Raw genomic sequence first — 10,441 nt, forward strand, 5'->3', positions numbered from 1 at the left:
AATGTCTTAAGGTATAAACTGCAGGTGGAAATTTACCAGTGATCAAGATTCTACCACTAGAAGGGGCAATTTTAAAGAACAGTATCCTAATTCTTATATTAATTTTGAAATACCACACCTTTTATTTCTTAGTGTATGTGTCCTAGTTGCTGTTTAAAAATCACATAATGCATATGAAACTAAATTCTCATTAAAAATGTTAAAATCCATCTTGACAAGCTCTCTTCCTGTTAACCCTCTTACTCTTATTTGTTCTCTAGACTTAACTACTTTTTTTTTTTAAAGATTTTATTTATTTATTTGAGAGAGAGCACATGAGAGGGGGGAGGGTCAGAGGGAGAAGCAGACCCCCTGCCGAGCAGGGAGCCTGATGCGGGACTCCATCCAGGGACTCCAGGATCATGACCTGAGCCGAAGGCAGTTGCTTAACAAACTGAGCCACCCAGGCGCCCTAGACTTAACTACTTTTAATGGTTTACTGTTAACTTTTTACCTCCATATCTGTATACACATTAAAATACTTGATTTTTTTGGTTTTGACAAATGGGATTATTGATATTTTGTAATTTGCAGAATTTGGGGATCTTTGTCAGTAGTTAGGAACTTACTCATTCTTTGTAACTATTGCATAATGTTCCAAAGGGTGAATGTGTCATGATTTAATCTCTTTAATGCCTATTTCTCTGACATCCTTATGCCAAAATTGGTTGATAACCTGCAAGTATTCTGAGAATGGAAACCATATGAAGTAAGGTTCAGAGGACCCCTTATTTATCTTACAGTCTTACAAATTATGTTAGTTTGTGCTTGTGTTCTTTTTTTTTTTTAAAGATTTTATTTATTTGACAGAGACACGGCAGAGAGGGAACACAAGCAGGGGGAGTGGGAGAGGGAGAAGCATGCTTCCCACGGAGCAGGGAGCCTGATGCGGGGCTCGATCCCAGGACTCGGGGATCATGACCTGAGCCGAAGGCAGACGCTTAACGACTGAGCCACCCAGGCGCCCCTGTGCTTGTGTTCTTAAGATAGAATTTCCTTCAGGTTTTCTAGTAGTAATCAAGTCTTGCACTTTTTACGTTAAAGGTTTTTTTTTTTTAAAAACATAGAAGATGTATATATTTGGAATGTTTAATTTAGTGTTGCTTAAAATAACAGAATGATGAATAATATTCCCAACATTTAATGTTCAGCATAGATGCAGGTAGGCAATAGCACCTCACACTCAGCTAACATACTGGTGTGAATGTATTATCCATATAATGGCATATTAAGAATTGTAATTTGAGCATAAGATATAACTAGCTGGGCCATGTCTATTTGACCTGTGTGGGGAGCCCAACGGGAGTCTTATTGGCATAAGAGAATGATTTTTCTGATGAGATGTTCTGTGCCCTATGCACAGAAGTATGAAATTCCATTAAAGGAAGCTGTTGGAGAGAAATAAAATGGCTGATCTCATGTACGAGTAGGTAGGACTTAACTCATGATCCATGTGAAACAACTCATTGGGAAACACTGCATGGGTTTAGAGATCCTGCATTAGCATCTAGGAGTGTAAGTACTTTCATGAACCCCAAGCACAGTTCTAAGCACATCACATTAACTGAACCCCCCCTGAGCATCACTAACAAGTAGGTTGTTACCCCCACATTGCACCCTACAGACAAGTATGTTGCTTGATGTCACAGTAGGAAGTGGCAGGTTTGTGCCACACTGCCTTCTTGATTAACTGAAGAATATGTGGGGGAATGGATGTTACAAAAATAAAAGGAGCAATTAGGAGTGATCAAAAGGATATCCGCCTAATCTGAATGCTCTCAATTTACAGTGCCCCATTAACATGATAAAAGGGCAGTCTTTAAACAGGCTTCCCTCTATCATAACTTCTAATCAGTTTATATTTATTAAAGACCCTATGAGAAGCTTACCATCAGTAGTCAGATTAATTTCACCTTTTTGAAATACAAGTAAACTAGGATAAAAGAACTGTGCCCTAATCCTACTTAATCCTAGTTCTGAGATAGCATAAACTGGCATTTTTTTTTTAAGCTGGCATTTTTAGATAAGCCACTATATTATGTGGATAGCCATATACATATTTTAAAGATTTATTTTATTTTTTAATTAAATTTTTTAAAAAAATAGAAACATCACTTTTATTGACAAGTTAGGGCCACAACAGACAGCTTCCAGAACAGAAATAAGACAGTCCCAAGACAATGGAGTGTAAAACCGGAGCAGACAGGTTAATACTCTTCACCCTCATCCTCTCCCTCAGCACTATCCGCTCCAACCTCCTCATAATCCTTCTCAAGGGCAGCCATGTCCTCACGGGCCTCAGAAAACTCTCCTTCCTCCGTGCCCTCCCCCACATACCAGTGAACAAAGGCACGCTTGGCATACATCAGGTCAAACTTGTGGTCCAGGCGAGCCCAGGCCTCAGCGATGGCTGTGGTGTTGCTCAGCATGCACACAGCTCGCTGTACTTTGGCCAGGTCTCCACCAGGCACCACAGTGGGAGGCTGCTGATTAATGCTCACTCTTTAAATTTGGTCACCAGTCCACAAACTGGATGGTACGCTTGGTCTTGATGGTGGCAATGGCAGCATTGATATCTTTGGGAACCACGTCGCCACGGTACAACAGGCAGCAAGCCATGTATTTACCATGCTGAGGGTCACATTTCACCATCTGGTTGGTTGACTCAAAGCCTGCACTGGTGATCTCTGCTACAGTCAGCTGTTCATGGTAGACTTTCTCAGCAGAGATGATGGGGGTGTAGGTGGCCAGAGGGAAGTGGATGCAGGGATAGGGCACCAGGTTGGTCTGGAATTCTGTCAGATCAACATTCAGGGCTCCATCAAATCTGAGGGAAGCAGTGATGGAGGACCCAATTTGACCTATCAACCTATTTAGATTAGTGTAGGTTGGGCATTCAATATCGAGGTTTCTACGACAGATGTCATAGATGGCTTCATTGTCTACCATGAAGGCACAATCAGAGTGCTCCAGGGTGTGTGGGTAGTGAGGATAGAGTTGTAGGACTCAACTACAGCTGTGGAAACCTGGGGGTCTGAGTAAATGGAAAGCTCCAGCTTGGACTTCTTGCAGAGAAGACATTCCATCAGCAGGGAGGTGAATCCGGAACCAGTCCCCCTCCAAAGCTGTGGAAAACCAAGAAGCCCTGAAGACCTGTGCGCTGGTCAGCCAGCTTCCGAATGCGGTCCAAGACAAGGTCAGTGATCTCTTTGCCGATGGTGTAGTGCCCTTGGGCGTAGTTGTTCGCAGCGTCCTCCTTGCCGGTGATGAGCTGCTCAGGGTGGAAGAGCTGCTGATAGGTGCTGGTGTGAACTTCATCAATGACCATGGGTTCCAGGTCTGCAAACATGGCTGTGGGCACATGCTTGCCAGCGCCAGTCTCACTGAAGAAGATTTTGAAGGAGTCATCTCCTCCCCCAATGGTCTTGTCACTTGGCATCTGGCCATCGGGCTGGATGCCGTGTTCCAGGTAACAGAGCTCCCGGCAGGCATTGCCGATCTGGACACCAGCCTGGCCCATGTGGATAGAGATGCACTCACGCATGACTGAGACTTATAGGGTTCCTCGGGGCTGGAGGAGGTGAGGGGACGGCGACAAGGTTCTCCTGCTGACAGACTACCAAGGAGTCCGGGGGAGAAGTAAGAGCTAAAGATTTATTTTAGAAAATGAGCATGAGGGCGCCTGGGTGGCTCAGATGGTTAAGCGTCTGCCTTCGGCTCAGGTCATGATCCCAGAGTCCTGGGATCAAGTCCCACATCGGGCTCCCTGCTCCTTGGGAGCCTGCTTCTCCCTCTGCCTCTCTCTCTCTCTGTCTCTCATGAATAAATAAATAAAATCTTAAAAAAAAAAAAAAAGAAAATGAGCATGAGCTGGGGAAGGAGCGGAGGGGGAGGGAGAGGGGAGGGGAAAGAATGTTAAGCAGACTCCGGAGCTGATCCCAGAGACCGACACAGGGCTTAATCCCATGACCCTGAGATCATGACCTGAGCCAAAATGAAGAGCTGGATGCTTAACCCACTGAGCCACCCAGGTGCCCCTGTGGGTAGCTATTTGTTTGGGTTTTTTTTTTTAAGATTTTATTTGAGGGGCACCTGGGTGGCTCAGTCAGTTAAATGTCTGTCTTTGGCTCGGGTCATGATCCCAAGGTCCTGGGATTGAGCCCCACGTCGGGCTCCCTGCTGTGCAGGAAACCTGCTTCTCCCTCTCCCACTCCCCCAGCTTGTGTTCCCTCTCTCACTGTGTCTCTCTCTGTCAAAATAGATAAATAAAATCTTTAAAAAAAAAGACTTTATTTGAGAGTGAGAGAAAGAGAACACACAAGCAGGGGGGAGGGGTAGAGGGAGAAGCAGACTCCCCGCCAAGTAGGGAGCCCGATGTGGGACTCTATCCCAGGACCCCAGGATCATGACCCCAACCGAAGGCAGACCTTAACCAACTGAGCCACCCAGGCATCCTCTTCTTTTTAAAAAAGATTTTATTTATTTATTTGAGAGAGAGAGAGTGAGAGGGAGCACAAGCAGGGGTAATGGCAGAGTGAGAGGGAGAAGCAGGCTTCCCCACTAAGCATTAGGGAACCCAACGCGGGTCTTGATCCCGATGCGGGTCTTGATCCCAGGACCCCAAGATCATGACCCAAGCCGAAGGCAGACGCCCAACTGACTGAGCCACCCAGGTGCCCCAGGGATATTGTTTTAAACTGTGCATGTATTACTTTCATAAACTTAAAGTGAGAAAAAAAATCCATTCAGATTCAAATCTAGCCTATCTCCACCCCCATGCATCCCGGGGTCCTGGGATCAAGTCCCACATGGGACTCCTTGCTTAGTGGGGAGCCTGCTTCTCCCTCTATCCCCCCCTCCTCTCTCTTTGACAAATAAAATCTTAAAAAAAAATTTAAAAAAAACCCAATATTCCTGAAAGATTTATGATGGCATCAACATTCCATAGCCTTTTCCTCCCTCCTTTCCTCAGTCACATAGCTGCTATTTGTACCTGACATATAGGTACATTTGGCAGGTAAATTTAAACTAGCACCAAATTCCTTATTTTGCAGATTTACAGGGATTCTCTTCATAAGGTTGTTAGAACAGATAGCATGTTACACTGCATTTTCCTCAAGGTGATGAACATGCCTGATACTTGTGAATAAAATCTGGTGCACAGATTCTTTGTAGCCCTTCCAGTCAGCTTGAATCTGTGCTGCCATTTTGATTTGCTTTGACCAATAGAATGCAGCGGAATGACGTGTCGCTTCTGAGCTTCAGCTCCTGGAGGCCTTGCCTCTTCTCTCATGCTCTTTCTGAACACTGTCACAGGTTTGTAAACAAGCTTTAGGGTGAGACCCAGTAGATAGAGTGACCGCTGGAAAAAGGCCCGGGTTTCCTAGCTATTACAACCTTCCCAGCTGGAGCTCCTGATGTAGAGTGAACTCTGCAAGTGCATGTCCCTGTAGAGCAGAAGAGTCCCTGAGCTGAGCCTAGATTAAACTGCCAAACTAAGGAATGGGAGCAAATAAATGCTTGTGTAAAGCCACTTAGTTTTGGTTTGTCACTTAGTTTGTTACTCAGCGATAGATAAGGATACAAACCTAATAATGCCCTCAATCTGGTTAATAAAAAAGCATTTCCGGGGCGCCTGGGTGGCTCAGTCAGTTAAGCGTCTGCCTTCGGCTTGGGTCATGATCCCACATCGGGCTCCCTGCTCAGCGGGGAGTCTGCTTCTCCCTCTCCCTCTACCTGCCGCTCCCCCTGCTTGTGCTCTCTCTGTCAAATAAATAAAATCTTAAAAAAAAAAAAAAAAAGAAAGCATTTCCAATGAACAAATGAGCAACTACCTAGAGTGACTTAACCTGTGCCTATTGGGGGAGTTAGCGGGTAAATGGGGCCATTAGGCATAGTTTTCCTTTGTTGAACAGTCTCATCCAAGTTCCCATGCTGAAAATTTTCACATTTCTCAGAATTAGCTTTACATAATAGCTTTATTTGTTCAGTGAAAAAGACATTTTCTTTAGCTAGTGTTTCAGCAAAATACATCTTTTATCTGGCATTTTAGAGAAAAGTAGTCCCATTTCTCTAATTTTCCTTCCTGTTGTGTAATCATGGAGTTTTAAAGTCAAAGATGGGAAGAAAAAAACTTCTTTTAAGCCTGATGTTAAATGCTGAGAAAAACTGGAGATAATAGAAAGTTTTTAGTTGGGCAACCAGGATTCCCTTTTAGTGAAAGTAAGATGTAAAAATGAACAGGAATAGGATGAATGCTATACAAGTAGAAAAGGCAAGTCCATTTACACAAGTTCAGGACCAGATCAATTTGGTATTCGAAGCTATTTGATTTGTGAATAGAGTTCTTCTGTTCTAATACAGTTCTAATTCTATGTCACTAGTAGAGTCAGGACTTAAAAATCAGTTTCTTTTCTATGGTAATTTAGTGGTATAATTCTTTGGATGTTTGCATTCCAGATTTCCTGTGTATTTAATTTACTATTTTCTTAATCAGAATTGTGGTTCAGGATCTCCACTCATGCTGTGATCTGTCCGTGGTACTTGGCAAAGCTCACTAGCACTGTGGAAAGATTCCCAGCCAGCCACGAAAGCACAGTTGATTTAAAGCTATCTGAGATGGTAAGAGAGCAAGGAAATCACACTGGGACACTTGACGTTTGTTCAGCATTGCTGAAGTAAGACAGCAAGAGAATAATAGCACATCACACACACACTCTGCCCTAGCCCTGAGAAATACTCTTCTCACAGTAGAATTGTGCATAGTAGAGTTCAAAGGAAGCCAGAAAGAATTAACATGGCAGTTACAGAGTTTCCATGGGAATTGTGTCATTACCTTTGGAGGTCTTCAAAGTGGCCTTTCTGAGATAACATGTTTCCCCCTTTAGGTTGAAAAGTTCTCTCCTTCAGACTTGTGATGCGTTCCCATATATAGAGGACGTAGCGTGTAGTAGTTAGAAACCTGGGTGCTATCGGATGGGACTGTTCTGTATCTTAATTGTGGTGGTCGGTACACAGACATATCTATATTGAAATCCATAGAACTGTATAATGAAAGGGAAAAAAGTCAGTTTCCCTGCATAATTAAACCCACAGGGGTGCTGAACCTAGACTGCTTGGGTTTGTTTGAATCACAGCTCCATTGTTCATTAGTTGTGTGACCCTGGGCAAATTACTTGTGCCTTAGTTTCCCCATCTGTAAATGCAGGTAATAATAGTATCTCCTGCATGGAGTTTGCTATAGGGATTCAGCTAATATATGTAAAACACTTAAAACAGTGCCTGGCTCACTGTATGTGCTATATAAGAGATAGCTACTATTATTATAATGTAAAGGAATAAAAAGATGTATGGGCTATCATATAATCATAGCAACCATGAACAGTCTAAAATACAACTACCATGAGGTGGTGCCCTTTTGCAGGAAAGGAAGAAACCCTAAAAGAATGCAAATGCTACTAAGCAAAAAAAAAAAATTTTTTTTAAATGCACATGTGTGTGTGCATGTGTGCCCTGTTGGAGGGTAGGGGCAGAGAGAGAGTGAAAGAGAATCCTAAGCAGGCTCCACACCCACCCAGTGCGGAGCCTAGTTCGGTGCTCCAACTCACAACCCTGAGATCATGACCTGAGCCGAAATCAAGAGTCAGATGCTTAACCGACTGAGCCTGAGGTGCCCCTCTACTAAGGAAATTTAAGTCTGCTCTGTTGCTATTTTCCAGGGAAGGCAAAACCCAACCAATCAAACAAGAAAATCCCCTCATTCTCCTAATTCATTCAATTATGCATTGAATGCCTGCTATTTTCCAGGGACTTACTGAAAAGTTAGAAAGGATCTTGGCAGTCTTTCACTTCCCAGATCACCTGATGATGTGTTCTCCAGTGCATGTGTATCTTTTTGTGTGTGTGTGTGTGGTCTGGCTTTTCAGATTTACCACAGCTACAGGCTAGAAGTACTGATAATGTCTACAACTAAGCATCGTATCTATGGCATCTACCAGTGAGAATATTAAGACCAAAGAAATTCTTCCACTAGGTTGATTACCTACAAGGTAAATTCTGAGAATTATTTGGGAGAGAAAAGGAAGCTTTTGAAAAACAGGAACCTGGGGGTCCAAGCCATGGGTATTTTAAGGATGCTCTAGGCAGACTTAGGAATATTCAGATCATGAATCTCTTGTACAAAATGAGAGAGTAACAATGCTCTTCGACATGAAGGGAAAAACGAGGCATCATTCCTATATGGTGTTCAATTAATCTTGAACTGTTCCCCTATCACTACAGCAGGACATTAATGGGACAGACAACATGACACAGAGACATTAAGAGCAGGCAGAGGTGCTCTCTATTCGATTCACATGAGTGTGAGGTCTTGTTTTTAATGTTTAAGCATTACTCTTTGACAGTTGAGAAAACAATCCCCCTGGGAGGAGGAAAGCAGCCAAGAGAAAATGGAACAGTCTGAGAAAGAATGGAAATGATTCTATTGCTCCACAAGGCAGAGCCAAGTGGGAGGGAAGCCAGGATAAATGATCAGAGGCTGTCTACGAACCAGCTCGCCCCAGCTCGGGCGCTGGGTGCCTACTCAGGGAAGCAATAACAGCTCTACCATGGCTGGCACAGCGGGAGCTCCAAGTTAGTCATCTGCAGGAAACTGGCCTTGATCTCCATTTTGTAAGCAGTGTCTGAACGATCCAGAAACGCAAGCCCACAGGATTGCATCTGGGCTCTACTTCTCCTTGGTTGTCATGGGAAGTGAACGTTGCAAGTAACATAAACAAATTTAGACTCTGGGGGAACTACACAGTAAAGTTATTATTATTTTTTTAATATTTTATTTATTTATTTGACAGAGACAGCGAGAGAGGGAACACAAGCAGGGGGAGTGGGAGAGGGAGAAGCAGGCTTCCCGCGGAGCAGGGAGCCCGATGCGGGGCTCGATCCCGGGACCCTGGGATCATGACCTGAGCCGAAGGCAGACGCTTAACGACTGAGCCACCCAGGCGCCCCCACAGTAAAGTTCTAATGGCCATTTATGGTGATTAAAAATTCAAAATGTGTTAAACTGTTCCGGGACCTTGGAAGGAAATGCTGCTGTTTCAAGAAGGGGAGGAGATAAGGTGTAACTTAAAAAAAAAAACAACAACTTTGAGTTTAATATTACATAGAAGTCAAAAACCTTTGCTGGCACGTATTTTACTTCCTTTAGGCGTCAGGAATACAAAAGAGGTGACATGCTGAACATCATACAGCTGCAGAAATTGTAAATGATCTAGTATAAACTTGCTTAATTGTTTTCTAGCCCCTTGAAACCATCTCTGTTTTGTGGAAAAGTGAGTGGGCTGTCCTGACACTTTGCCATTAATCTCTCCTCGTTACTTATTCCTGCATGATTACTGATTCAGGGGAGCTCTTCATACTTAGATTACTAGATTGAGAAGTATCACTAAGCTGACTAATGCTTAGAAACCAACACAGTAACAATTTTCTTTTCTTTTTTTTTTTTTAAAGATTTTATTTATTTATTTATTTGAGAGAAAGAAACAGCATGAGAGGAGAGAGGGTCAGAGGGAGAAGCAGGCTCCCCGCCGAGCTTGGAGCCCGATGTGGGACTCGATCCCAGGACTCCGGGACCACGACCCGAGCCGAAGGCAGTCGCTTAACCGACTGAGCCACCCAGGCGCCCAGTAACAATTTTCTTAAAGTTACATCCACTGTGGAGCAGTTGAATATACCAGCAGTGATCCTGGGCTGCATGAGGTTGGCAGAATATGGAGTTAGTTAACACGGATCCTAGCAGAAGTCCTCGACTGTCTAGGCATGGGGCATCATTTTTGTCTGCGGTATTGGAACCACTCTCCCTGGCTTTCCTGCCTGTTTTTGCTGAGAATTATACAAGGACTGAGAAAAATCTAATGTCTTTCCCTCCTGTTATAGGTGAGAAAATGAAGACCTGAAGACATTAACTAATATAACCAGGGAAACTAAACTTGCCGAGTAAACTGTACTGTTTGAAACTTCTAGCAAGGTACACTGGAACATCTGCTTCAGTCAAGCTTTATAAAACAAAACCATTGAATTTTAGAGTTAAAGGAGATCTGAGAGTCTAAATTAAGAACATTGAAAAACTGGATCTTTGTTAGTCAGGAGGCCTAAAAGCTTAGAGACAGACGATAAGGAGGAATGCTTTGCTTTCTAAAATATTCAGAAGTTATCGGGGTAATGACAGCAGCATCAGTTCGTAGGTTCTATATTTTTATACAAATGCCAGATTTTTAACTTGTAAAATTAATGGTATTTCATTTTTTCCAAAATAAAAACTAGAAATTGATTTTCTCAATTTGGGAAGCTACCGCCCTCTAGAGGGTGGGCTTGGAAATGTAAGAGGTACTTTTTTTTTTTTTTC

General features: G+C 43.2%; 1 pseudogene; it reads right to left on the reverse strand.

Moving 5' to 3' along the window:
* Positions 1-2,138: 2,138 nt before the first annotated feature.
* LOC123848543 (tubulin alpha-1C chain-like) lies at positions 2,139-3,649 on the reverse strand (annotated as a pseudogene).
* Between the last annotated feature and the right edge of the window lie 6,792 nt (positions 3,650-10,441).

The sequence above is a fragment of the Mirounga angustirostris genome, unplaced genomic scaffold (genome assembly GCF_029215605.1).
Source record: "Mirounga angustirostris isolate CCGP_5_RB_7025 unplaced genomic scaffold, mMirAng1.0.hap1 SCAF_2, whole genome shotgun sequence".
Classification (NCBI taxonomy): Eukaryota; Metazoa; Chordata; class Mammalia; order Carnivora; family Phocidae; genus Mirounga; species Mirounga angustirostris.